This window comes from Ascaphus truei, chromosome 1, assembly GCF_040206685.1.
Source record: "Ascaphus truei isolate aAscTru1 chromosome 1, aAscTru1.hap1, whole genome shotgun sequence".
NCBI classification, from domain to species: Eukaryota; Metazoa; Chordata; class Amphibia; order Anura; family Ascaphidae; genus Ascaphus; species Ascaphus truei.
In genome coordinates, this window is record NC_134483.1 from 157377631 (window position 1) to 157404664 (window position 27034).

The following is a 27034-nucleotide window of genomic DNA, read 5'->3' on the forward strand; positions in this document are numbered from 1 at the left end:
ACTAGACAGGGATGTACATTGTCACTGTTGCTGTTTGCACTGTGCATAGAAGCGCTGGCATCCAAAATAAGAGGGAATCGCGATATACAGGGAGTAATGATAGGGGATAGGGAATACAAGGTGTCCCTATTCGCAGACAATGTCTTACTATCACTCACAAGCCCCAAAACATCACTACAAAAGCTATTTGAAACAGTAGAAGAATTTGGCAGATACTCAAATTTTAAAATAAACCACATCAAATCGGAGGCTCTAAGTTTAAATATCTCGGCAGAGGATAAGCTACACATGAAAAAAACAATTCCCCGTTAGATGGAACCCAGACAAGATTAAATATTTAGGAGTATATGTAACAATGGCATATGACAATCTTTACGAGGCAAATTACCCAGCACTGATTAAAGAGTTAAAAAAAGATTTAAGGGCCTGGGATAAACACCAAATATGATGGATGGGCAGAATAAACTCGGTAAAATTGAATGCATTACCCAGAATGCTATACTTATTCCAAGTGCTACCTGTCTCAGTCCCACAGAAAGATATCAAAGAACTAGAAAAAGAGATAACAAAGTTTATATGGCATGGCAGAAAGCCAAGAATAAAGAGAAGGTTAATGAGTAAACCAACAATAGTAGGAGGTATGTCCCAACCAGACCTAGCCAAATATTACAAGGCAGCCAGGATAGCCCCCCTGATATGCTGGTCAATGGAGGAGGGAGAAAGTCCCTGGGTAGACATAGTAATGGCAGAGGCACAGACGAAGGATATGGCAATGTTACTATGGTTAAAAAAGGAGTCCAGACCCAAATCTATTAGGACCCATCCAGTTATTTCACATTCTTTAATATTATGGGACAACGTATGTAAGACCGGCATGGTCTCGTCCATTCCCTCACCCCTGACTCCAATATTGTACAACCCGAGGTTTGTTCCAGCTCTTGAATCAAGGGCATTTAAAACATGGGGAGAAAAAGGACTGAGGAGAATCTTGGTTGTGGTGAAGGCAGATAGGATTAAAACATTACAGGAATTAAAAGAGGAGTTTAATATACCTGATATGCATTTGTACCAGTATTTTCAGGTAAGACACTATGTTATCTCAATACAGCCCAGACGAGACGTTCTCAGGCTCCTGACAACTTTTGAGAACTTATATCTGGTAGGAAAATACCATATGGGCACCATAACACAACTGTATCAAATCCTGACCACACAGAAAGAGGAGCAGCCAAGTAAAAACACTGTAGATTGGGAAAACGATCTAGTGAGGGCGCTAGAGAGAGAAGAGTGGTTGAAGATATATGAGAGGACAGCAAAAGCATCCAGATGTGCGGCAGTGAGGGAAATTAACCTCAAGATATTACATAGATGAAACTATACTCCAGCTAGACTTCACTCGTTTTTCCCGTCCACCTCCCCTAAATGCTGGAGGCAATGCGGCCAGATAGGGTCGTTTAAACACATTTGGTGGACCTGCCCTAAGATTGTACAGTTTTGGAGAAAACTCAAAATGTTAATAAGGAAAATAACGGGACTAAACGGCCCTTGGAATATGGAGACAGTATTAATCCTGAAACCAATAGAGGATTTAAAGTGGAACACAGACAGGCTAATGGTTCATATTTTTTCCTCAGCTAAAACAGTAATAGCTAGGAATTGGATACAAACTGACCCGCCAACAATTACGGAATTAAAAAATAAACTAAATTATAATACGGTAATGGAAAAACTTAACAGTTTAATTCAGGATAGATTCGAAACTTTTCTGAAAATATGGGGACCATGGAGGATTTACTGGGAAACAAATATTTAACAAATCTCTAACAATCTTCCCTCCATTGCTATTTTATAAAACTGTAATGTGAACCACGCAGAAAAGGAAATATAAGTTTAACAAAATATATTTGGTTGTACTGGAAAATAAAGCAAAGATGGAAATGTACCCCCATCCCCCTCCCCCTATTTTTCTTTTGTACCCTATCCTCCCATCCCAAAAATAACTTGTGTAAAAAAAACAATAAAATACAAGTTTAAAAAAAAAAGAATATAACTGATGTTAGAAAATACAACGAAGCAGTGACTTATTTTTGGGAAGAAGCAAATCCTCACACTCAAACAAGACAATGCCACAAATGATGTGAAGTTTTAAACAAATGGTCCTTAGACCTAATGATCTTAGTGAGTAATCAAGTTGACAAAGAACACAATATCAATGCGGTTGAAACCCACAATCTACACCTTCTGACAAATTACATAACTACCAATTGGTTAGACAAGCTGAACACACAAGTCAATACCTTCAAAAAACAAGTATTACCCTTTGAAAAACATTCCAAAAAGTCACTAGTGACTATAAAGAACATTATGTATACAAATGGTTACAAGGCACGCATGGTACAGTACCAAGACACTTTCCACAGACTCAGCACCACAAGATTGGCATAAAGCAGATGTGGTGCCTATATTTAAAAAGGGAGCTAGATCACAACCGGGGAATTACAAACCTGTAAGCCTGACTTCAATAGTGGGGAAACTACTTGAAAGTTTAATACGGAATAATATTCAGGAATACCTAATCGAAAACAAAATTATTATTAATAGTCAGCATGGATTTATGAAGGATAGATAATGTCAAACTAACCTTATTTGTTTATATGAGGAGGTAAGTAGGAATTTAGACCAGGGTAATGCAGTTTATGTGGTCTACTTAGATTTTGCAAAGGCTTTTGATACGGTTCCACAAAAGAGGTTGGTGTACAAAATAAAGCAAATTGGACTCAGTAAAAATATATTGCAAATTGAAAATGGTTGAAGGACAGACAGCAGAGGGTTATCATAAATGGAACTTTTTCAGGCTGGGCTAGGGTCGTCAGTGGAGTACCTCAGGGATCGGTACTGGGACCACTGCTTTTTAACTTGTTTATTAATGACCTTGAGGTTGGCATCGAGAGAAAAGTCTCCATCTTTGCTGATGATACTAAATTGTGTAAGGTAGTAGAATCAGAGCAGGATGTAATTTCTCTCCAGAAGGACTTGGAGAGACTGAAAAATGGCAGAGGAGATTTAATACAATTAAATGTAAGGTTATGCATTGGGAAGCAAGAATAAACAGGTGACTTACAAATTAAATGGGGATAAATTGAGGAAATCCTTGATGGAGAAGGATTTAGGAGTACTTGTAGACAGCAGGTTTAGCAATAGTGACCAAAGTCAAGCAGTAGCTGCAAAGGCAAACAAGATCTTATCTTGCATTAAACGGCAATGGATGGAAGTGAAGTAAATATAATTATGCCCCTTTACAAAGCATTAGTAAGACCACACCTTGAATATGGAGTACAATTTTGGGCAACACTCCTTAGAAAGACATTATGGAACTAGAGAGAGTGCAAAGACGATCCCCCAAATTAATAAAGGGGATGGGCAATTTAACTTACGAGGAGAGGCTAGCTAAGTTAGATTTATTTAAATTAAAAAAGAGGCGTCTATGATAACTATATATAAATATATTCGGGTACAGTTCAGGGAGCTTTCAAAAGAACTATTAATTCCAAGGACAGTACAAAGGACTGGTGGGTATCCCTTTAGGTTGGAGGAAAGGAGATTTCACCAGGAACAAAGGAAAGGGTTCTTTACAGCAAGGGCAGTTAAAATGTGGAATTCATTACCCATGTAGACTGTGATGGCAGATACAATGGATTTGTTAAAAAAATGGTTGAACATCTTTTTGGAAGGGAAAGGTATAGAGGGATACACCAAATAAGTAAACATGGGAAGAATGTTGATCCAGGGAGTAATCCGATTGCTAATTCTTGGAGTCAGGAAGGAATTTATTTTTCCCCTTATGAGATATCATTGGATGATATAACACTGGTTTTTTTGTTTGCCTTCCTCTGGATCAATAAGTAAGTATAGATATAGGATAATGTATCTGTTGTTTAAATTTAGCATAGGTTGAACTTGATGGACGCATGTCTTTTTTCAACCTCATATACGATGTAACTATGTAACTATGTAACTATGCATTATAACAAAAACTCTAGGTTTTAACACCATTAGTGCATTAAATCGTGATACTGATTTTAGTGATCAGAGAAGCTTATCTAACACACAGCCCTTGACACCAATTTCTTGTTTAGGGGTAACCACACAAAGTTCATACACAATCCCCAATTAAAACCAAACAAAAAGGGACACAAATTAAATGGGGTGGCCTGCCAAAGAAAGACCCTCACCATACAGAAGACGTTAGTTTTTAACCTCTTAGACACATACAGGTGAGAAAAAAATCTCTTTTAGAAAGGTATTTCTTTTATTCGAATGACTAGGCCTGACCTATTTGAATTACACATTAACTTTGTATAAACGACAAAGACAACTCATATTAAAAAAAATATATCTAATAATTGGTCGGACAGTCCTGCCAATACTCCTTTAAACCTCCCATCTGACAATCCATCATTAAAACATTCATGCATTTACTTATGACAGACATGCAGACTCCCATCAAACACTGTAATCCCTCAAACATACATTTCAGTTTGTGAAAAAAAGGCAATAAAAAGTCTAAGATCCAATTCAAAAATTACCATGAAAGCTGCGGATAAAGGGGGCGGATTTGTAGTAATGAATTACTGTGGCAATCACAATGATTTACTGAGACAATTAGCAGACACCATAGCTTTAAAAAAAAACTTGAACATGATCCCACGTTATGATATAAACATCTCTTAGACAATACACCTAATCTGGTCTTCACAAATGATTGTCTTGATTTTTCAATTCCTTACCCAAGACCATCCAAAATGATAAATAATTTATATCTTATCTAAAATATAAAATTCTTTGACTAATCCTCCAGGCCATCCAATCATATCAATATTATCCTAACCACTGGTCCAATATCTTGACTATTGTCTTCAACCCTGTGTCCAAGCAATATAAAGGCATACCCCGGTTTAAGGACACTCACTTTAAGTACATTCACGACTAAGGACATATCGCCCAATAGGTAAACAGCAGCTGACGCATGCGCCTGTCAGCACGTCCTGAACAAGAATTCCAGCTCCCTACCTGTACCGAAGCTGTTAGCAAGCGGGGAGACTATAGAGCCTGTTACAAATGCGTTATTTACATTAGTTATGCACGTATATGACGATTGCAGTGCAGTACATGCATCGATAAGTGGAAAAAAGGTAGTGCTTCACTTTAAGTACATTTTCGCTTTACATACATGCTCCGGTCCCATTGCGTACGTCAATGCGGGGCATGCCTGTACAGGTATTTAAAACACAACTACATTTCTAAATCTTCTTACACACGTAAGTTATGGTGGGTAAAACAGTTACAGAAACACTCCCCCATACAATTTGCATCAATTACAAATATTACTTGTGAGCACATTCACATGTGAAAGAGGTCTGCAACCCTACATTTCCCCATCATCCCATAGCATATAATGCTTCCACTGCAGCCAGGCATTTTGGGAAATGACATGCAAATAAGCACAAAGTGTCACTTTTTGCTTCATATCTATTTTAACATGTATCCATATAATCTTATGCCTATCGTATTGCACAGCTTTTTCAGCACCGCCAGGGTTAAAGAAGTGCATAGACAGTAAACCTACTCACATCTATTTCGACATTTTGGGTCTCATCAGTGGGAGGTTGGATATACTGGCTTTGCAATGTGAAGCTGGAAGAGCTTTTAACCACACATTAAAAAAGTTATGGTGAGAAAAAAAAATGACAAAACCCCTCCACTGTACAGTTACTATTAGTGTGTGTAGATACTATGTGGTCCCTATTTGTATATAGGGATAGATTAACATTGTACATTAGTATGTGTAAGAGACAGCTGTGTGTGCATTCATATAGTACAGTATGTATAGACATGGCCTTTAGCACTCATGGGAAGAGAGTTCTCTTGTGTCAGGGTAGTGACTCATGAAACTGTGGTCTCTTAAGTAAAAGCCTCTCATGCTTTATCCATTGTAACACCGCCGGAAGAAGAGATCAGTGTATCGCTAAAGCTCGCCCAAATAAAAGCATTTTGTTAGCCACAGAATGGTATCATTTATTGGTTTTTGATTATATATTGTGACAGAGTCACTGACTCAGTAGGCTGGAACAGTGAATGGAGAGATGCTGCAGCCAGTTCACAGAGTGTTAATCTCCTCAGACAGAGAAAGCACAGCTGAAGACTGATTAAACAGGGGCTGAACTCATCAGTGAAACAAGTGCTTTAAAAAGCAGGAAGTTACTCACACAAGGTAAGCTTGTTTTTCCACGTGAGGGTGGAGAGACGTCTCCCGGCTAGGAAGCCGTAGCTGTTGCTCTGGTCCCCCAGTCCTGCGAGGAGCTTTGCTGCTGGGACCAGCTGGGACCCCAACCCAGGATAACGATACAGATTGCTGCAAGCTGGACACAGCCTGCTCCCGGAACCGTGTTCCTGTTTGCTACTGGAGCAGCAACACAGATAAGACTTTATTATTATACTTATTGGTTATCCTTTGTGTAGCATATGTTTTGGGCATAACCAGATTAGCTGGATGCCCTGTTAGTAAGGTCTCAAGAAGTGAGTTAGTTTCCCTAACGGGAATAGGCTTTAATTTCCAGAAAGTAGTTTCTTAAAGGGACAGTTCACCCGTACTTTATTTTGGTGGTGGCTAATAAACCACTATAGTTTAACGTTCCCATCGTGTCTAGCGTCTTACTGACCCCGCCGTGAGGACGTCCTGCCACAGGTGGTGTCAGAAGTGGGATGCTACGCCTCTGGTGGTCAGTAGACGAAGATGTGTTGAGACACTGAACTGAAGCGGAAAAAAAAAGCGTTATTTTGCTGAAGCATTGAATTTACAGCTGGCAAGTGCTGAGTTTAAAGTTTGCCCCTTCGGGTATGAAAGGATTGCTGTGTAAAGCTAATGCCTTTTGTTGAAGCGAGTGAATTTGCAGCTAGCAAGTGCTGTGTGTAAAATTTGCCCGGTCTGGTATAAAAGAAAATGAAAATGGATTTTGGCAAAGATGTTGCCCTAAGAAGAACCCAGAAGGTTCAAAGGTTGTAAAGCACGTACAACTTACGTGTGTTGTGCAAAGTCTGCCTCGTCGGGTGTGAAAAAAGAAAACGGGGTTTAAAAATGGCCGCCGTCAAGTGTCAGTTTTGCAATGCACATAACCATACAAAAAAGTGTCCCTTTAGGCCATATGATAATTATGATGGCGACGCATATGTGGCCCCCGAGAAGAGAGACGTACCCGCAGATGAAAGCTGCAAAAGTGACCAGTGTCCAGAGCGCAGGACCCCATAACCTTGGAGTTGGTAACCAGGAGTTCGGAGCCGTGTTGGCTAGAAGGAAACCAGGTGACTTTCTAAAGGATTCAGTATGCTGGGCCTGTCATGAACCAGGACAACAGGCGTCAGCAAGGCACCGAGATGTGCTGCAGACCGGAGTGATGGGCAGAATTGTCACAGGAACGGTGGCAAAGGAAAAGGAGGAGCAAAGGGAAGCTGAATCCTTGATCCAGGACAAGGAGGCCTTAATTTCTGCACTCCAAACTGCCCACCGTGATTATGATGTTTTGCAGGAGCAATTGACTAGGGAGCGAGAAGCGAACGCCGAGGTAAAGAGGTGTATACCCCCAGCTATACTTGAGTATGAGACATTAAAGAAAACAGAGCGTCTCTTACGGAGTGAGTTGGAGGAGCTGAAGACAAGTTTGGATAAGGCCAGCACCGCAATTGCTAACATGGAATCAGAGAGAACAAGTCCTGAATGGAGACTATGTATAAGATGTCCCAGAGAGATGTGCAAGACTTCATCAAAGACTTAGAAGTTTCTCACCAAGAGGCTTGCGCGCTCAAAACAGAGCTGGAGTTCTCACGCCAGGAGGGCCACTGTCTAACTACAGAGCTGGGTACTTTGAAGAAAGCCAATGAGACGGTCCTAAGGGATATAGAGACTGTGAAAATGGAGAATATAAACCTAAAGGAAGAGGTTTTAAACCTGACTAGTCAGGTCAGTGATGGGACTGAGAAGCTTCACCAAGCACAGAAAGTGAAGACGCAATTGGCACAAGAAAAATTAGAAGTACAGGCTGCACTGAAGAATACAGAGAAAATGCTGAAAAAAGAATGCCTCGCCCTGGAGCAGCTGAAGGTCACGTTGAGCACCACAAGAGCATCGCTGGAGGCGGAGCTTAGAAGCCAGATGACTCTGTGTGAGGGGGAACATGAAAAGGTCCAAAGACTGAAGCAAGAGCTGGAGAAGCAGAGAGGCAGCACCATCCCAATGAGTCAGTATACCAAGGAAAAAGAGGCCTGGAAAACAGAAGCAGCAGCGATCCTAGCAACAAGAACTGCAGAGCTCAAAAAGATGAAGGAGGCGCTGATGCAAACCCAGAGTAAGCACCGGGAAGAGGTGAAGGCCCTGAGAGGGGACTGGCAGCATCAGATTGAAGAGTTGCAGATGCAGATGGCTGAGCACGAGACGCAGCGCACCAAGAGGGAGGAGGTGTCCGTCCGTCAGTTGGCCTGCCTGACATTGCACCATGAAACCGAGATGGCTGATATCCACAAGCGGCTGGACTACACGACCAATGAGGGGGCCCAGCTACAGCTGGAGCTGGACAAGGTCCGGGAGGAGCACCAGCAGCTGCAGGTCCAGAATAAAGAAACAGAGACAGATTTAAGCCTTGCTCTGAGTCTTCTAGGAGATGTAGAATCGCGACTCAATTCTAAAGAAGATGAACTAGCAGCCGCACAGAGTGAAAGAAGAAAGGCAGCAGGACTGCTTCAAGACCTGAGGAAGGACCTGGAGTCTGAGTGTGCTGGTCGCAAGATGGCGGATGGCGGAGAAACAAAAGTGTGACCTAGGCAAGGAGCTCGAGGCTCTGAAGACTAAGCGTGACTAAGCGTGACTAAGCGTGACGCTACATTGGACTCTACCCAGCAGGTGGTTTCTCAGATGAAGCTGGAGGAAAAGCTTACAACCCCAAGACAGACAGACGTTTGGGTCACTGAAGCAGTCCAAGGAAAAGGTGCCGGTAGAGATAAAGCAAAGAAGGCGCTCCAGGAAACATGACCGTGATACCGTTGCAGTACTACTAATTTCCACAAGGCACGGAAGGCGAAGGCCAAGTGGCGATGCAGTAGCACAGTAAGAATCCAATCATACTACAGTACCCAGGGGGCCCAAAGTGGATTACTTGCCATGAGGGCAGCCACTGTGAAGAGACAGTCGCGAATGAGATGGAAGTGTGCCCGTGATCGTAAGAGGCGAAAGACCGCACAGATTGTCCAGCGACTCTCTCAACAGAGTAAGTTAAAGAGTCAAGACAGAAAGGCCCAAGCCTATGAGTCTGCTGACGGTAAAAGAGAGGTGCCATGGGGTGCACTTCGGGTTAATAAGAATCCCGACCAAGTTGAAGTACTAAGGATAAATATTGTGGAACGCAACATTGAAGGTACGCTGAGGGAGAAAGATCCAAAAGCCATCACCGCTAAAACAGAGTTGCTGTCATCACAAGAGAAGGCCAAACAGTCACTGGCAAGTGTATGCAATGAACAGACCGAGGTCAAGGCTCTTCTACAGGGTAAGGGAGACTCTGAGCACAAGAGAACGATGAATCTTCAAGATTTGCAGATCAAGGTCAACGTGGCGTAGAGTCCTGGCAGAGAGAGCTAATAGACAGCAGGATGCTCAGGAACCTTTGCAAGAAGAGACACAACAAAAGCAGAGCATCATCCTTAACTGGCACAACACAAGGAGATAGTGAGGTACCAGTCTTCAGGCACAGATGGCCTGGTAATTACCCCAAAAAGAAAATGCCTAAATTGGAAGGCAAGAAAAAAAAAGGAAGGGGGAGGGAAGGGCCGACGTCAGACATTTTCGACAAAGATGCTGGTGCACGGGAATGGTGCACGGGCCGCTCCACAGGACAATGTTTCGCTGGGGAGAGGGATATGTGACAGAGTCACTGACTCAGTAGGCTGGAACAGTGAATGGAGAGATGCTGCAGCCAGTTCACAGAGTTTTAATCTCCTCAGACAGAGAAAGCACAGCTGAAGACTGATTAAACAGGGGCTGAACTCATCAGTGAAACAAGTGCTTTAAAAAGCAGGAAGTTGCTCACACAAGGTGAGCTTGTTTTTCCACGTGAGGGTGGAGAGACATCTCCCGGCTAGGAAGCCGTAGCTGTTGCTCTGGTCCCCCAGTCCTGCGAGGAGCTTTGCTGCTGGGACCAGCTGGGACCCCAACCCAGGATAAAGATACAGATTGCTGCGAGCTGGACACAGTCTGCTCCCCGGAACCGTGTTCCTGTTTGCTACTGGAGCTGCAACACAGATAAGACTTTATTAATATACTTATTGGTTATTCTTTGTGTAGCATATGTTTTGGGCATAACCAGATTAGCTGGCTGCCCTGTTAATAAGGTCTCAAGAAGTGAGTTAGTTTCCCTAACGGGAATAGGCTTTAATTTCCAGAAAGTAGTTTCTTAAAGGGACAGTGCACCCATCCTTTATTTTGGTTGTGGCTAATAAACCACTATAGTTTAACATTTCCCATTGTGTCTAGCGTCTTACTGACCCCGCCGTGAGGCCGTCCTGCCACAATATATATATATATATATATATACATATATATATATATACACAGTAGCAAATAAAAATACCACTTCTCAGCACATTCACATGTCTCAGACAGGTCTGCAACCCCGCCCTTTACCATCATCTCCCAGCATACAGTGCTTCCACTGCAGCCAGGGATTCTGGAAAATGACATAATTTACAGGTATAAATGAGCACACAGTAAATCTTCTTAAAAAATGGACATAAATACCAACAGAAACACTTAACATGGCAAGTCTATATACATAATACCGGACATTGAAGGACTTCAGGCTGTGGTGACAGCAATTACAAATAATAATTTCAACAGAACACCTGCCCCCCAGTACAATACTTCTTGGACATTTTTTCAGTTATTATAACACATAATTACTTTAATTTTAAATTATCTTTTTACCCCAATGGTCATGGGCTCAAATGTAGTCCCTCCCTTACAAATATATACAAGGGTATGTAAGATGACCAACACATACTTAATGACCCTACTGTTCTTACAGACGGAATATCACCTTCTACAAAAGGAATATATAGGAAATATTCAGTTTCTCCTTTGGACAGGGTCACATGAAGAGCTGGCTAACTTTGTCAACCATCTCAATTACTTAAATTACAACAACAAAAAAGCCTTATATGAGGCAGAAATACTTACAATCTTCTTATCGAACATGAAGCAAAGTGGATTTTTAACTTGGTAGGTTTATATCAAGACAGATCCTGCTCATGTTTCTTATAAATATATTCAGTCGTGACCTTCATGTACTGAAATAGTCACTTACCTACAAAAGCACAAACTTCTACAACAGCTACTGTATACTCACATTGATTATAGACTACATACTGAATATGTTATTTTGCCTAATGTGTATCTAAACACCCCCATTTGGGTAACACTCTAGTTGTCAACTAAGTGTAAACGAGGGTATGAACTGGTGCACATCATATACACTACTAAAGTGGAACTAATTACCTATCTATAATGTACCAAGTTGCTGTTTGTGTCTTTTCTTTCTGTGTTATATGTGTAATGGTGTTTCCCCCACTCGGTGGGAGATTTGGCCATTACTACGTATGTGGTGCATGATACCTGCTGGTAAACAGGAGGGCTGAATTGTCCACCGATGGTAGTGGGAACACAGGATCAGGTTTCTGGGGTACATTACCCACATATGCAACTCCAATGCAACTACAACACATATCACTGCGAAATGCTCAAAGAACTAGATTGGTCATCACTAGAGTCTACGCGCAAAGTTCACCTTTCCTGTCTCACCCTCAAATACTTTCTGGGCAAGCTACCCAGCTACCTGAACAAGCTCCTCACCCCTTCCACATGCAGCACCTATCACCTGAGATCAGACTCCAAAAGACTATTCATGGTCCCAAGGCTCAACAAAGTATCCGGACGTTCCTCCTTCTCCTTCCGTGCACCCCAAAACTGGAACAACCTACCAGAGACTCTCATATCCACCACCAGCTTAAGTTCTTTCAAATCTAAGGCTGTCTCACACTTTAATCTGGTCTGTAACTGTTTCATACGCTCATAATATACATTTTCTTTAACTGTGCATGCAATGTCTTGTATATAATGTATACCTTTTTCATTTATGTAACTGTACTTGTAACCATGTATTATTTGTTTTACTCTGTGCCCAGGACATACTTGAAAACGAGAGGTAACTCTCAATGTATTACTTCCTGGTAAAATATTTTATAAATAAATAAATAAATAATATCTTTAGCAGTGCAGCGCCTCCATCTGCCGTAGGCTCCAGGGAACTGAAGATGATCTCCCATGATGGATCCAATTACCTTTCCCCCGTAAGATCACACACCAGACCGGTGGTATAATAACAGGAATGGTTTATTGTCTCTCTCTCTGTGCAGCACAGTACACGGATGGTTCTGCCCAATACAGTAACTGTCAGCTACTCACTGAAGGATGGTCCCTGGACCTTCACCACAGGCTAAGGGCACCCACAGCAGTCCCAGCTCTTCCCTGGCCCTCTAGCAGGACCAGAGGTATAGGAAATCACTCACTCTCCCCCAAGGGGAAAAGAAACAGGGTAGGCCAAGCTCCAGGCAGTCCTGTGTGCTCCCTGCCTCCATCAAGAGGGGAGAGGCACTCCTAAATTTGGGGCGGCACTGCCCTTAAGTACAGCTAGGAGGTGGGCACCAGGTCTGTCCCATGATTGGACATGCTCAGGCCTGATGTCAACGCCTCCCACTGTCAATCAAGTGCAGCACCAAGGAGGGGGAAAACTCCATTTTGACTACTGGCAGCCTGATTCTAGCAGGGCTTACTGCCAGGAGTAGGGCGAGTCAGTAACCAAAGGTGGCATGGCTACATATGTCTCACTTTATTTTCTTGCAAATTCTTTGCTATAAAAAATTAACCGGGTAGAGTAGACTAAGGTGCTCTTCTCACTTGGGATGAAAACCTAAATGCTTCACAGTCCCATACACTTTTATCCTTCTCATGCGAACAACAAAACTTTTAGACTAGATTTTGCAAAGGCTTTTGATACTGTTGATCATGCTATCCTGCTTAACAAACTCCAGTGCTCTGGAATAGGGTAGCATGCTTTAAACTGGTTTCAGTCCTACCTATCAGGTAGATCCTAACATGTGTCCATCTCAGGCTCTAACTCCAACCCCTTGGATATCACCTGTGGTGTCCCGCATGGCTCTGTTCTGGGGCCCCTACTCTTCTCAGTGTTCATCCATTATCTTCCCACAGCTTGTAAGGAAGCTTCAATACACATGTATGCAGATAACCCAATCCTATATGCACACAGCCATAGCCTCTCCGACCTTGAATACATACTTCAGTCTGACGTTTTTAAGACTCAAAAACTGGATTTCCCAAAACAAACTGTTTTTAAACACTGACAAGACTGTAACAATGGTATTTGGGACCAAGACTACATTTTTAAAGCTTCCAGTGACTGAGCTCCAGATCAGAACCAACGCTAACACCACCCTAACGCCTGTTACTAGTTTTAAATATCTGGGCATATGGTTTGACTCCCACTTAACATACGGGATGCACATTGATACCCTGACATCCAAAACCTATGCCAAACAAGGTGTATTTTACAGGAACAAATCCTCCCTAAGCCTGCTGGTCAGAAAGCGTATTGCACAGCCGATGCTAATGCCAATTATCGACTATGGAGACATAGTATACGGCTCGGCACCCCAAACCCACCTTAGCAAATTTGACACCCTCTACAATTCAATATGCCATTTGTTCTCCAATGCAACTACAACACACATCACTGCGAAATGCTCAAAGAACTAGATTGGTCATCACTTGAGTCTAGGCACAAAGTTCACCTTTACTGTCTTGCCTTCAAATACTTTCTGGGCAAGCTACCCATCTATCTGAACAAGCTCCTCACCCCTACCACCTGCAGCACTTATCATCTGAGATCTGACTCCAAAAGACTGTTCATGTGTAATGCATAGCTCACACAAACGAAGCGCGACCGCGGGGCTGAGGTAGGGATTTGTATAGAACGCCGACCACAACCACGAGGGTGTGTCTAGAGTGCAGGATAGTCTTGCAAGCTGGGTCGGGGTTATAGAAGACAGCATAAACGTGGTACTTGCCGGGTCTAGGAGTGGAGAATAGCGGATTATTGGGGTACGTAGCCGGGATCAGGATTGGAGAGAGCAGAGTCGTTGTAAGGCCAAAGCCAGGGTCAGTGCAGGAGAGAGCAGGATCGTCATTTTCCAAAGCCAGGGTCAGTGTAGGAGAGTATCACAAGGTCAAAGTCCAAGGCAGGGTCAGGCAGCAAGATAGAGGCAGGCAAGGCAGGATGCGGTGAGATGCAGCGTCACAAAACAGGAGTTATGCTCATCAATGCAGGAGAGTACTGACAAGGTATATATAGGACCTCCTTCCAATGGGAAGCAACCAGGAAGTGAAGGAGCCCTCACTGATATGCTGCTGGATCGTGCAGGTGTGTCCTATTGTGCAGCCGATTAGGAGTGGGGGTGGTATCTCTAGAGAGCACGCGCGCACCGCGCGTAACCCGTGAATCACGCTGGCGACCCAGTTGCGCACCACTCGCGCGTGCCACAGCACCCTCGTCAGTGCGGGGGCAGAGACCGGAGGCAGGACCCGAGATGAGGGGGGAGAGAAGTATGCGGCCGCTGCGCCGCTTACCTCGTCATCAGAGCGGGGGCAGAGTCAGGGGGAGGAGACCATGGAACGCTGGAGAGAGTGCGTACCATGCATGCGTCGCACGTCACTGCTGCTGGGGGGAGAGTGTACCCTGGACATGGGGACCGCGGAGACCAAAGGAACCCGTGCCCTGCCTGCGCGCCGCACACGTGAACCGCCACTGGGATGCCCTCTTTGATCGCTTCTGGATCCTCACATCATGTTCCCAAGGCTCAACAAATTATCCGGCTTCTCCTCTTTCTCTTACCATGCACCCCAAAACTGGAACAACCTACCGGAGACTCTCACATCCACCACCAGTTTAAGTTTTTTCAAAACTAAGGCTGTCTCACATTTTAATCTGGTCTGTAACTGTTACATACGCCCATAATATATATTATCTTAACTGTGCATGCAATGTCTTGTATATAATGTATACCCTGTTCACTTATGTAATTATGTTTTTGTAACCATGTACTATTTGCCATTTTAACTCTATGCCCAGGACATACTTGAAAACGAGAGGTAACTCTCAATGTATTACTTACTGATTAAACATTTTAAAATAAAATAAATAGTTACAGTACAATACCAGGATTTTTTTGTTGAACTAAATGGAATTCCTATTGCCTTTCAGCAGCCATAAACTTTACCGGCTATTAGAGCAACAACAATACGCTCTGGATTACAATGCCCAGCTCAAGTTTACTGGATAATAGTGCTTTAGCTGTCTGGAACTACAAAAATGGATTTAGTATACCTTCTATTTTGTGCCTATGAATACTTATGTAGACATGTATAGAAATGGTATACAGTTCTTTCTCATGCTGGCAGTAAACCTGGTAAGTATGCAGGATTGCCAGCATCAATCATGGAGGTTTACCCTCACACCCTGGTGAGGTGTCATATGTACACAAGGGGAGTGGCAACATGCTCTGTGTCCACTGTTAGTGACACAAGAGGTGTGGCTGTTTTCTGAGTCTATATAAGACACAGACCTGCCAAAAGTTAGTGTGTTAATCAGTGGTTCTATAGAGTGCAAGGTTAAAGAGTGTCTGCAGCAGTTAAGGCTGTCAGATCCAATTGATAGCAGACCCCACACTGTGTTCAGGGAACTGACACAGATGGTGATCTCCCTTAGGGGAGAGGTGATCCCACTCTATTGAGAGAGAAGGACTTCTGAGAGGGATGCACTATCAAGAAATGAGTGGCTTGGACGACCGCTGTGAGGGGCAGTCTGCCTATGGAGATGACATTAAAGATGCCCTGGTTCAAAAGATCCCTTCTGTGTGAGAGTGAAGTTATTCCACAGAAGGATGCACCTGAGAGGAGTTCCCCATCAGATACTCTCCTGCTGCCGCAGAGATCCTGATTGGGTGGAGGCGCTGTAACCAAATGTGAGTAGGACTCCAAGCACACTACCTCAGACGCCTGTCATGGTGATATTCCCCATACCAACCAAGCGGGAGACTCAGGAGTCCTGTTGCCAGCAGGTGCACCACATATCACACAGACATGTAATGGGGCCATTAGACCACAGGGGCCAATGTGAGATTGGGTCGGGGCCCGTAAAACCGTTACATTTTTGGAGGCGCTGCTGAGATACCTATCAACAGGACAGGCTTTTGCTAGGCACACTTGGAAACAGGGAGAGTGTATGCTGCCAGTCAGTGCTGTGTATGGGATGGAGCCTAGGGGTAGTCAGGGGCCAGATGGATTTGTCAGCTCGCAAAGTACGACCTAGGATCCTGAGTGGAGTTAAGTGGGTCTGGAGACAGGGCTAAAGCTGTTCTAGTCACCTTGAGGCAGCTAGTTGGTAGGATGCCTAAAGGAATAGCCTGTTAACTTGGTCAGGAATTCTGGAGAGGGTCTGCGCTAGGCTGGCCAACTGTAGGTAGACGCCCAAGTACTGCATGGGAGAAGCCAGAGTACTCTAGCCAGGAGCCAGGACACTTACCGCAGAGCACAGACTGGATGGAGGTGGACACAGCATACACAGAGAGAGTGAGCCTAGCCTGAGGTAGTGCAACATGAGTCAGATGTACATTAGATACCGTAGGTGGTGCATCGTGGCATTCTTTATTGCATTGAAATGGCAGCTGCCCCGCAGAGAGGAGCTCCATGTGCGATATGAGAAAATACAGAGTGGAGATGGCGACCGCAAGTGGAGAAGCTCCGCGCGGTGCGGAGAAGGAACTTTTGCCAGGATGTTGTGGAATGGCGCTAAGGCGGTGGCCGCACCGTTTTGGTCCTACTTAGGACCTCGGGGTGCTACCCTGGAGGACAGTGTTGAGGACATTGTTGTCATGTGCGGAGAAAACGGAGAATCTACGCGCCAGACGGTGAGCTACAACCAAAAATCTACCTCAGTTGCTTATGTGAATGGCCGTGTAAACCAAGATGGCGGTTCCCGCTTCCCTGGGAGACCGCGTGGGCCGAGTGCAGAAAATTCTGCAAATGCAAAAGTTGCAGACAGTTGGCTGGGATTGGCGCCAAGAAGAGAACCCCACCCTGCTGGGGGGTATGGCACGAAAGCTGTGGCCGCACCCTCATTGACTGTGACAGGCTCAGAGCCAGTGCTGTGTCACCCAGTGAATCAGATGGGCCCTCCCTTAATATCTTCCAGAGGGAGTGGTTTCCAATTGTGCCAAATGAGAGTGGAGCTGGCTGAGGGAGGAGTTAACAAACCGACCCCTGCCCTACAGTTGCGAGGAGCTGGTGAACAGGCAAGACCACATCAAAAAGTATCCCCTGTAATCAGCGCTGTCAGCAGAGAGGAGAAAGAGATGGACATCTCAGCTCACCCTACTCTTTGCCAGGAGGCTTCCTGGTAATCAAGGCGTGGGACAAAGAGACATTGCGGTGCCTATGCATGCAGTGCAGTTTACCTGGCGGAGAAGCCAGCACGACGGCAAGGTGTCCCCAATATGGCATCCACTATCTATGGGCCGTGCAGCCCTTTTTGCCGGGGTATACCGCGGCGGCCAGCGGAGAAACAGCTAAACTGACAGCTGAAGCCTCGCGCCCGGTCAAGGAAGAACCAGCTGATCCCGGAGAATGGGGATCGCTCCTGATGATAGCGATGGAGCCTAGAGAGATAGGGGCCTGCAACCGCGGTGAGAACCTGGAACCTCACCGTCGGTCCCCTGCAGGAGTACCGCTTCCTGAGTCGGAGTTCGGATCTTCGGATGAGGAGCAAGCGACCCCGACGACGGTGGTGATGCGTCTACCGACGGACCACTGCAGCGGAGCTGTGAAAGAATCAGGCCTTACCTGTATCGCAGTGGAGCGGAGTCTCGAGGTGCCAAGATCACCTGTGCGGAGACAACCGGAGTGGAGGAGTCCCACGGCCGTGGTGACTTCCAGCACGGAAGGCGGAGAAGATCCCATCCCGAGCCGACGGAGCGGAGAGACACATCCTTACCCTCCACAGGCGCCGGTGGTGGCAACGGCAGAAGAAGGCCTAGCCCAGGCCTTAGCGGAGCGGAGAGCAGAACCTTCACTTCCGGCGGCGGATGTCATTCTGGAGGAAGAGGTTCCGGTGGGGAACCCAACCCAAGATGGCGGCGGTGAGTCCCGCGACATCGATGACGTCACATCCGGCGGACACAGCGGAGCCGGATGGAAGATGGTCGCGTCCTCGCGACTGCTGTGCTGCACCAGGTTGCCTGGGTCTGGGAAGAGCTGGCAGGCCCTGCGGAAGCCTGGGAACAAGGAGACAGGTGAGCCGGAATGCCAGTCCGATGGTACCGGTCAAGGTAGCAAGGAGCTGCGGGTCGTTGTGCCGTATCGACCCATAGCATTTCCCTATGCCCAACCCCCGGCCATAGTTAAGACCCCTGCCCCTGTCACTTCCTCATCTGGGTCCCAGTCTAGCCAAGGGTTGTCTGGGGAGTCATGGGGCACTTCCAAAGAACGGACTGGGGAAAACCTGGACTGGGGTGATTGCTTTACCTCCGATGAGGGATCGGGGAGGGAAAGGTACAGGAGAAAGGAGTCGTCTTGTACTAGTGGGAGCAACAGTATGATGGATGTAAAATGTAGGCCTAAACGCTTAGGGTCTAACTCCAGATCTACCGGTACTTCAGGGATATCGTCAGGGGGGGGGTGTTAGAAGACAGTGGGGGTACGGTAGCGGTACAAGAGAGTGTCTGGGAGAGAGAAACCCGGTGGTGGGCATCCAAGTTTGAGGGGTATGAGGCTTGGTTGGACTGTACGCGGTTCATATTGAAGAGGGAAGGAATCGTGGATTACTGGTGGGGTGTAGGGGAGTGCACAAAGGAAGAACGGTTAGAGCAGCTTCGCCTACGGTGGCACGATATACACGCAGGGGTAGTGAATCCCAGAGGGTCGGACATATTTAGGGAACCAATTGAACCAGGCGAACCATTATCATGGGTACTGCCAGGCAGGGCAGACAAAAAAAAGCTGATCCGCACCAGTAGGGCTGAAAGAGCCATTGTGACAAAGTATTAAAAATCCCATGGTCTAGAATACCCTTATGTGCCAGAACCCTTAATGCAGGAGATTGAGGATGGGAGATATGCATGGCTAGAAGACAGTGAGGGTACGGTAGCAGTACAAGAGAGTGTCAGGGAGAGAGAAACCCGGTGGTGGGCGCCCAAGTTTGAGGGGTATGAGGCTTGGTTGGACTGTACGCGGTTCATATTGAAGAGGGAAGGAATCGTGGATTACTGGTGGGGCGTAGGGGAGTGCACAAAGGAAGAACGGTTAGAGCAGCTTCGCCTACGGTGGCACGACATACACGCAGGGGTAGTGAATCCCAGAGGGTCAGACATATTTAGGGAACCAATTGAACCAGGCGAACCATTATCATGGGTACTGCCAGGCAGGGCAGACGAAAAAAAGCTGATCCGCACCAGTAGGGCTGAAAGAGCCATTGTGACAAAGTATAAAAAATCCCATGGTCTAGATGTGCCAGAACCTTATGTGCCAGAACCCTTAATGCAGGAGATTGAGGATGGGAGAGATGCGTGGCTAAGGGAAACCATAGAAGAGTACATCATGAACAAGTCAGGTGAGTATGCTGGGTACAAGACAGAAGAGCGGATCACACAGCTTATGAGAGTGTGGAGTGTTGGGCGCAACATTTATATGCACCGGATGGAGTACAGGCCAGAAAGTGGGCCGCCTAGAGAGTAGGGACTGGTAGGGACGTGCAGAAGCCAGACCCAAGGCACTACTATTAGTATAGTAGAATGGGGATTCTCCTTAGGAGCAGTGCGGTCTGCCGGTCAGCAGGCACTGTATGCCATTATGTTTATCATGCAAAGAATGATAAGAACTGTATAATGTATTTTTATAATATGCTGTTTGGTTATGTGTTGCAGTGCTACCTGGAGGAAGGTCCACAAAGTTAGATCCCAGCCGGGAAGTTGGGTTTCACCAGGGGGAGAATGGAGCCATGTATAAAAATAGTATATAGTTCTTTCTCATGCTGGCAGTAAACCTGGTAAGTATGCAGGATTGCCAGCATCAATCATGGAGGTTTGCCCTCACACCCTGGTGAATGTCATATGTACACAAGGGGAGTGGTAACATGCTCTGTGTCCACTGTTAGTGACACAAGAGGTGTGGCTGTTTTCTGAGTCTATACAAGACACAGAACTGCCAAAAGTTAGTGTGTTAATCAGTGGTTTTATAGAGTGCAAGGTTAAAGAGTCTCTGCAGCAGTTAAGGCTGTCAGATCCAATTGATAGCAGACCCCACACTGAGTTCAGGGAACTGACACAGATGGTGATCTCCCTTAGGGGAGAGGTGATCCCACTCTATTGAGAGAGAAGGACTTCTGAGAGGGATGCACTATCAAGAAATGAGCGGCTTGGACGACCGCTGTGAGGGACAGTCTGCTTATGGAGATGACATTAAAGATGCCCTGGTTCAAAAGATCCCTTCTGTGTGAGAGTGAAGTTATTCCACAGAAGGATGCACCTGAGAGGAGTTCCCCATCAGATACTTCTCCTGCTACCGCAGAGATCCTGATGGGGTGGAGGCGCTGTAACCAAATGTGAGTAGGACTCCGAGCACACTACCTCAGACGCCTGTCATGGTGATATTCCCCATACCAACCAAGCGGGAGACTCAGGAGTCCTGTTGCCAGCAGGTGTACCACATATCACACAGACATGTAATGGGGCCATTAGACCACAGGGGCCAATGTGAGATTGGATTGGGGGCCCGTAAAACCGTTACACTTAGAATAAGCTGTAGACAAAGTTATCTTGAAACTCACTGAAGGACAGCTGCACAGACCCCGGGACAGACTATGCCTCAAACTAGAAAGTATCTTTGTGATTGCATTATTTCATAATAATATCTTGATGCTTGTTGATTTTTTTTTCTTCCTGTTATTCTTTTGAAATATTTTAATTATGTGTTTTTAACGCATTATTTGTGCCTTTCACTAACAGTATGCTATTTTTTTGATTGGATTCCACTCTGACACAATTATTGTGTAAGGATGGTTTCCTTGCAACCATTTTTGGTGTTCATCTTAAACAGTGGGTATACGGTATGTTTGGGTCACTTTCACTGTATTGTTTTTTTGAGAAAAATCCATTGATAGGACCGAACCTTTTACCATTGTAACTAATAAAAACTTGTATAAACATCCACGAGATGTCCTGACTTCTAGCTACCAGTGATGTATCTGAACTTCTCCAGCCCTTCGAGTACCCATGGCAGTACAATTAAGATTTGTGCAAGTGCTCCTTATGGACTTCCTTATCCTGATGGCGAAGCACCAGTTAAAAATCTGTGCCTGTCTTTGATCCCATCACTGGAATAATTGCAAGAATAAAAATTAAACTGACATTAAATATTTTAATTTTTATGAGGCGTTATTTTCCCTCCCTCTAAATTATGTTACAGTAGTAGTTTTTAGAATCCCCATACTGTACATTACATAGTTATAAACACCCATTTTAATTGGAAACTCTGTCATTATAATGAATAATTGCTTGGCAACTTTAAAGTTCTTTTAGGGGGCATAGTGTTGTTACAATGATTACTCTGCTTATATACATATATAAATATGGTACATCTGTGCTTCATAATGAATAAAAATTCAATAATAGAAATACTCCAGAACCTTTTTATGAAAACAAACTTCTTTAAAGGATTAATGAAGGCTTCAGCATCATGAGTACTTTTATTGTTTTTCAGTGTTTACTGCCTCACTTGGTATTAATGTAGCAAATGGAGCATATGATGGTGAGAAAAAACAGATACAATTGGTTATTGCCGCATTTTCTTTGACGTGTATTGTACATTTATGACAAAAGTTGAACTTGAGTTAAACTGCATTATTAATTTCTAATGGTGTTATACCGGGTCCATTAAAAAAAAAAAAAAAAAACTGGTAACGAGTACCCGGGTAAAATGAAACATTTTACCTGGCCGGACAGCACTTATAGTACCTTCAGGGACACAAGACCGGTGAGGAAAACCGCGGTGACATCTGGGACCACCAGAAGATGTTCTGGTGGTGGTGGAAGCAGCTGAAGGTCTTGTAATCCGGCGGATGTAGCAGGAACAGAGCACACAGCTGATGCCTGTGTGAGCCTGGGAAGCATGTGACCAGAGCAGGAGCGTTCCTATTGGACAGGTGGCTGTCCAATCCTCCCACCGGATTAACAAGGACTTCGCGGCTGCTGCCACCTCCACCAGAACTTCTGCTGCTGGTCTCAGATGTTGCTGCGGTCTTTCTCACCAGTCTCCTGTCGCTGGCTCCAGGTAAGTTTTTAACTGTTTAACTATTTTCAGCTTCCCTGAAATTACCTGGTGCCGGTCCCAGCCCCCGCTGCTGGGTCCGGGTAATTTCTGGGTAGCTAGAAAAGCGCCGGGTACCGGGTATTTTTCAGGTACCCGGGACATCACCAATGTCTAACATCATCACAGTGCCCTGGTTTCTCTGGAAAGAAAAATTACTACTTCAAACACAAAAACATTATAAAATTGTACTAAACAAACCAATTCAGGGTGCTCCCAGTAAGGTGGACAGTTTCTTGGTACGTCACCTTAATTGTTGCATTGGCTTTTAGGTGTTATAATGCTCTCAAGTGAACTATGCACCACACTGTTTCTGAATGACACAGCCATTTCTGACTCCATTAATATGGAAGATTTCAGCCAAATGCTTTTAAACGATAGCTTTTCTTTATTTGTAATTTCAGACTCTATTGATTTCCTTCTGTTCCCTTCATTATGATTTCAATTGATTACCTTGGCAACTGCAATAACAATGATTGCACTTGACACTGTCTGAGACTCTTGAGATGGTATTTGAATAGAAATGGTATAATTTTGGGGAAAATGCCTGCAAGAACCTGACATTAGTGTTTGGTGACCACCTGTTCTGTTTAAGTAAAGTATTTTTTTCTGTTTTTATTTAGCATGTTTCTTTGTAATCTCTTTTCTTTTTGTTTTGTCCGGATAATGTCTATTTCTATCAATCATGTTTTAATGTTCCACCTATTTCCTTGAAACACCAGAGAATAAGAAGAAATTCTTGGAAACTAATTGTCAGGAATAAGCATTGGACACCAATTGGTTACGAAATCAAAAATACAGAATGGAATAGGAATGAGTAATGATGCAAAACATTAAGAAAAAAACAGTTATCATGCCACTGATTGTGCACAGATGTACAGTCGGCCAATGTTTACGTTTATGTTTAAGCAGTTCTTTGCAATTAATGCACCTTCAGGCACTGAAAGACAACCTACAAAAGGGGACTATATTGATTACTATCTTCACAACAAAAGTGTACAAATTTCAAATTCTTAGCACCTTCTCACAGAAAATAGAGATTTTTTTTAAGCAATGATAACATAGATTTTTGAAGTGTTTTTCCAACACATCTATAGAAATCAAGTGAGAAAGATTGTTTAATTTGTATTTATTCCTTACATCAGATGCAGATTCCATAAAAATTGGTATTCAAATAATTGTAAGGTAAATATAAATATTTACCAGAAACATTTTCTCTCAAAAAAGAATACAGTGCAAAGATAAAAGTGTTATCCAGTGATGTTGCTAATGTGTAGTGCTACTTAAAAGACAGAGATATGTATGCATTAAGCGGTGCTGAGCCGTACAGCACCATATGGTTTTTATACAGTACTTCCCTGGGCTGTAAGGTTTTGTATGGTTTAATAGTAAAGACGATCACTGCTCCACAAGTTGACATAAATCTAATAGTCCAGAAGTAATCAGAATTAAATTACTACATTTGCCTAATTACCACTAAACAATAGCGGAGTGGTTCTACCTATGAACTGTTAACAAATACTATGTACTATGTAGTAGAAAAGAGTCAGTGATAAGGTACCCACTAAACTCTAAAAAAAAGTGCACTTATGGAGCACACACAAGAGCTAATAAAACTTAACATTTATTTAATCTTCATAAAAAAGAAACTCACACAGTAACACAACATTAAAGTGATCAATAGAGCATGAATACAAGTGTCGGGAGGGTGTCAGAGCAGCTGGATGTAATAATTAACAACCCAGGAGATAATCTCTATATACAGAGATGAGGTAATTTATATTATAGCCTTTAGATACAGTATGTGTACTGAAAGCTTCTATTTATTTATCATAATAGTGTCTTACAGATGGACTTCAAAGTTGTAGAACAGTTAAATTCACAACTAAAACAGACTTGATGTGTAACTACAGAGTCTGGTACAAAGAGAGGACCAGAAATTATAATAGTAAAGTCTGGGAAAATGTACCTCATTCACAGCAAGGAATTGATCATTTAGCCATGTCTATGAAGCTGGTCTCCTGTAGCTTTACATCTACATCTGCATCACTCCAAAGGCGATGCCTGATGGGGTTCCCCAAGAGATGCTCCCCTCAGCACATAACCAGCGTGCTAAGGGTTAATCTCTGCATTTGCTTACGGCAGTGTTTCGTCAGCCCCACCCTCTGGAATGCTAATGCCCTGGAGGATAAAAGAACTCTGAAATCCCAGCTGCATACATTCTGAACCCCTTCAGTCTATATCTGTGTCACTCCAAAGTTGTGCAGGCTTATGCACAGCCAAAGGGCAGCAAAAGGGTGTGAGCCGTTTGCTGCCGCTCGCTGATGTTTGTTGATGTTAAAATTGCTGTGTTTCAATTTGAAACTCTCCAACCCTTTTATCCCCTGCACCCAATTTTCCAACTCTAACTGTCCATGACATGTCTGTGAATTGACTGTACTGTATAACCCTGTTCATTTATTGTCAAAATGTATTGTTATTAGTTTGTTCCCTGGACTTACTTGAAAATGAGAGGTACAGTAACTCTCAATGTATTACTTCCTGGTAAAACATTTTAGAAATAAATAAATAAATATACTTGAAACCTCTCTTATGCTCAATCACTTAGGGATCAATAGTGCTCTACAGAGGCGGCACATTTTATTTGAGTGCGGCTAGCTCCGCAAGCCTGGGGATGCCCTGGCATGCTAGCCGCACTCCCTCGGCGTGCCGCGCGTCATCGACGCGCGGTCACGCGTCATCGGGTGCCTGTGCCCCCTGCACGCGCGTCCAGGGCTCCCCGAGGGAGCCCTGGTGTCCCGCGATGTGGGGGACGGCGGCAGGGGTTCCGGGGGACCCGGCGGACCCGGCAGCGGGAGGGAGAAAGCCCCGATCGGATGGCGCTCCTCCGTGTCTTCGGCGCGCGCCTGGCACCCTCCGGCGCGCGCCAGGTTACTGCTGCGGCCGAGAACGGGCAAATGCTCGAATAAACTCGGCCGCAGCAGTATGTGATGGGAGACTAGTACTTTAACACCAAAAACCTTCCGGGATCACTATCACCAAGCACAGGACAAAGTAATTGAATAAACAGAGTTTATTCTGGCAGAACCCACAAATACACAGAATACACAGAAATTACAAACACTCACAACTGGGGACCTGGGGGAAGATACTAGCCTCAACTAGTTGCAGGGACATGCTTCAGTAGGTTTACCCTGTCTGCTTCTTCTCCAGGAATCCAAAGTGCTATTTGCTCAATAGGAAATTTCAAACTGTCGCCAGCTGTAGCTCCATTAAGCACGTAGGACCACTATCAGAAACCCACTAACACACAGCTCTGATTAGGACTCTGAACTAGTTATGCTGTGAGCGATGGCTCCTTAAATAGCTCCCTATAGCTATCTTTAACATCCCTGATGCCCTGCCAGCAGGTGCCCCTGGGCTACCTGCCATTACTGTTCTGTCTACCATGGGAATCATAAGCTGACTCCTACCTGTCCATAGTCTGGCTGGAGCACCTGAGGCTTGTTCCAAGTATGCCCCAGGAACCGATCGGACATGATCTCAGAGACAGTCTTAGCCGCCTGAGGTCTCCTGCACTCCAGATTGGGGTCCGACCACACTAAGACCTGGTTCCGCTCACTGAGAACCGTCCGTTCGCCCTTAGTCACTTTGTCATGGGAATGGTCAACAGGTATGTCAGAACAGAGATTTGGCTGGATCTGGCTTACCTTCCTAGTCTCCTCTGTGACCCTGGAACAATATGACTCCAAATGCAGGAGAGCGGTGATCAAGGTGGTGGGTGGCTGTGCCAAAGGCACCTCCGGCAGAGCACCTGCCCGACCTTGGCTCCTTGTGAAATCAGCCACATGAGCATCTTCCTTTTCATAGGAGCACACCAAGCGCCCCAGGTCACTGCCAAGCAAGATGTCCATGTCTAGTACAGGTAACACACTCCAAACACTAGCCCCTGCAGGATTGAACTTCTTTAGGCCTGTTTAGATTGTAGTTATATCATTTTTATCCCAATTTGGACACTACTATGTCTGTATTTGTATATAGCGGTCGTCTAGGAATTAAGGGTTTCACTCATAGAGATAAGGGTCAAGGAGTGGGGACCTAAACCCCCCTTTCTTGACCCTACGCATGTGTCTCAGCTAGTCTTTTTTTAGCTATAGAAATAGAGGTTTTTTTTCCTCTCTACTGTTTAAATCCATGGTAGTAGAGAAGAAAGTGGTGGAGCACTGCTGAAAAAATGAAAGGGCTGGAGGCTGCTTGCAAATTAAAAAATGCTTTAATTTATGGCATTAGTATACCGGGCTACAAATAAGGTACCTCTGACGCGTTTCGCGCTATAGGAGCGCTTTATCAAAGAGTGACCTACGTGTGTATAATGTCTCATTTATATATGCAGGAGCTGGGTAGCCAGTTCGCGCCAAAACGGGCCCCCCCGATCACACGGTCGGGTAT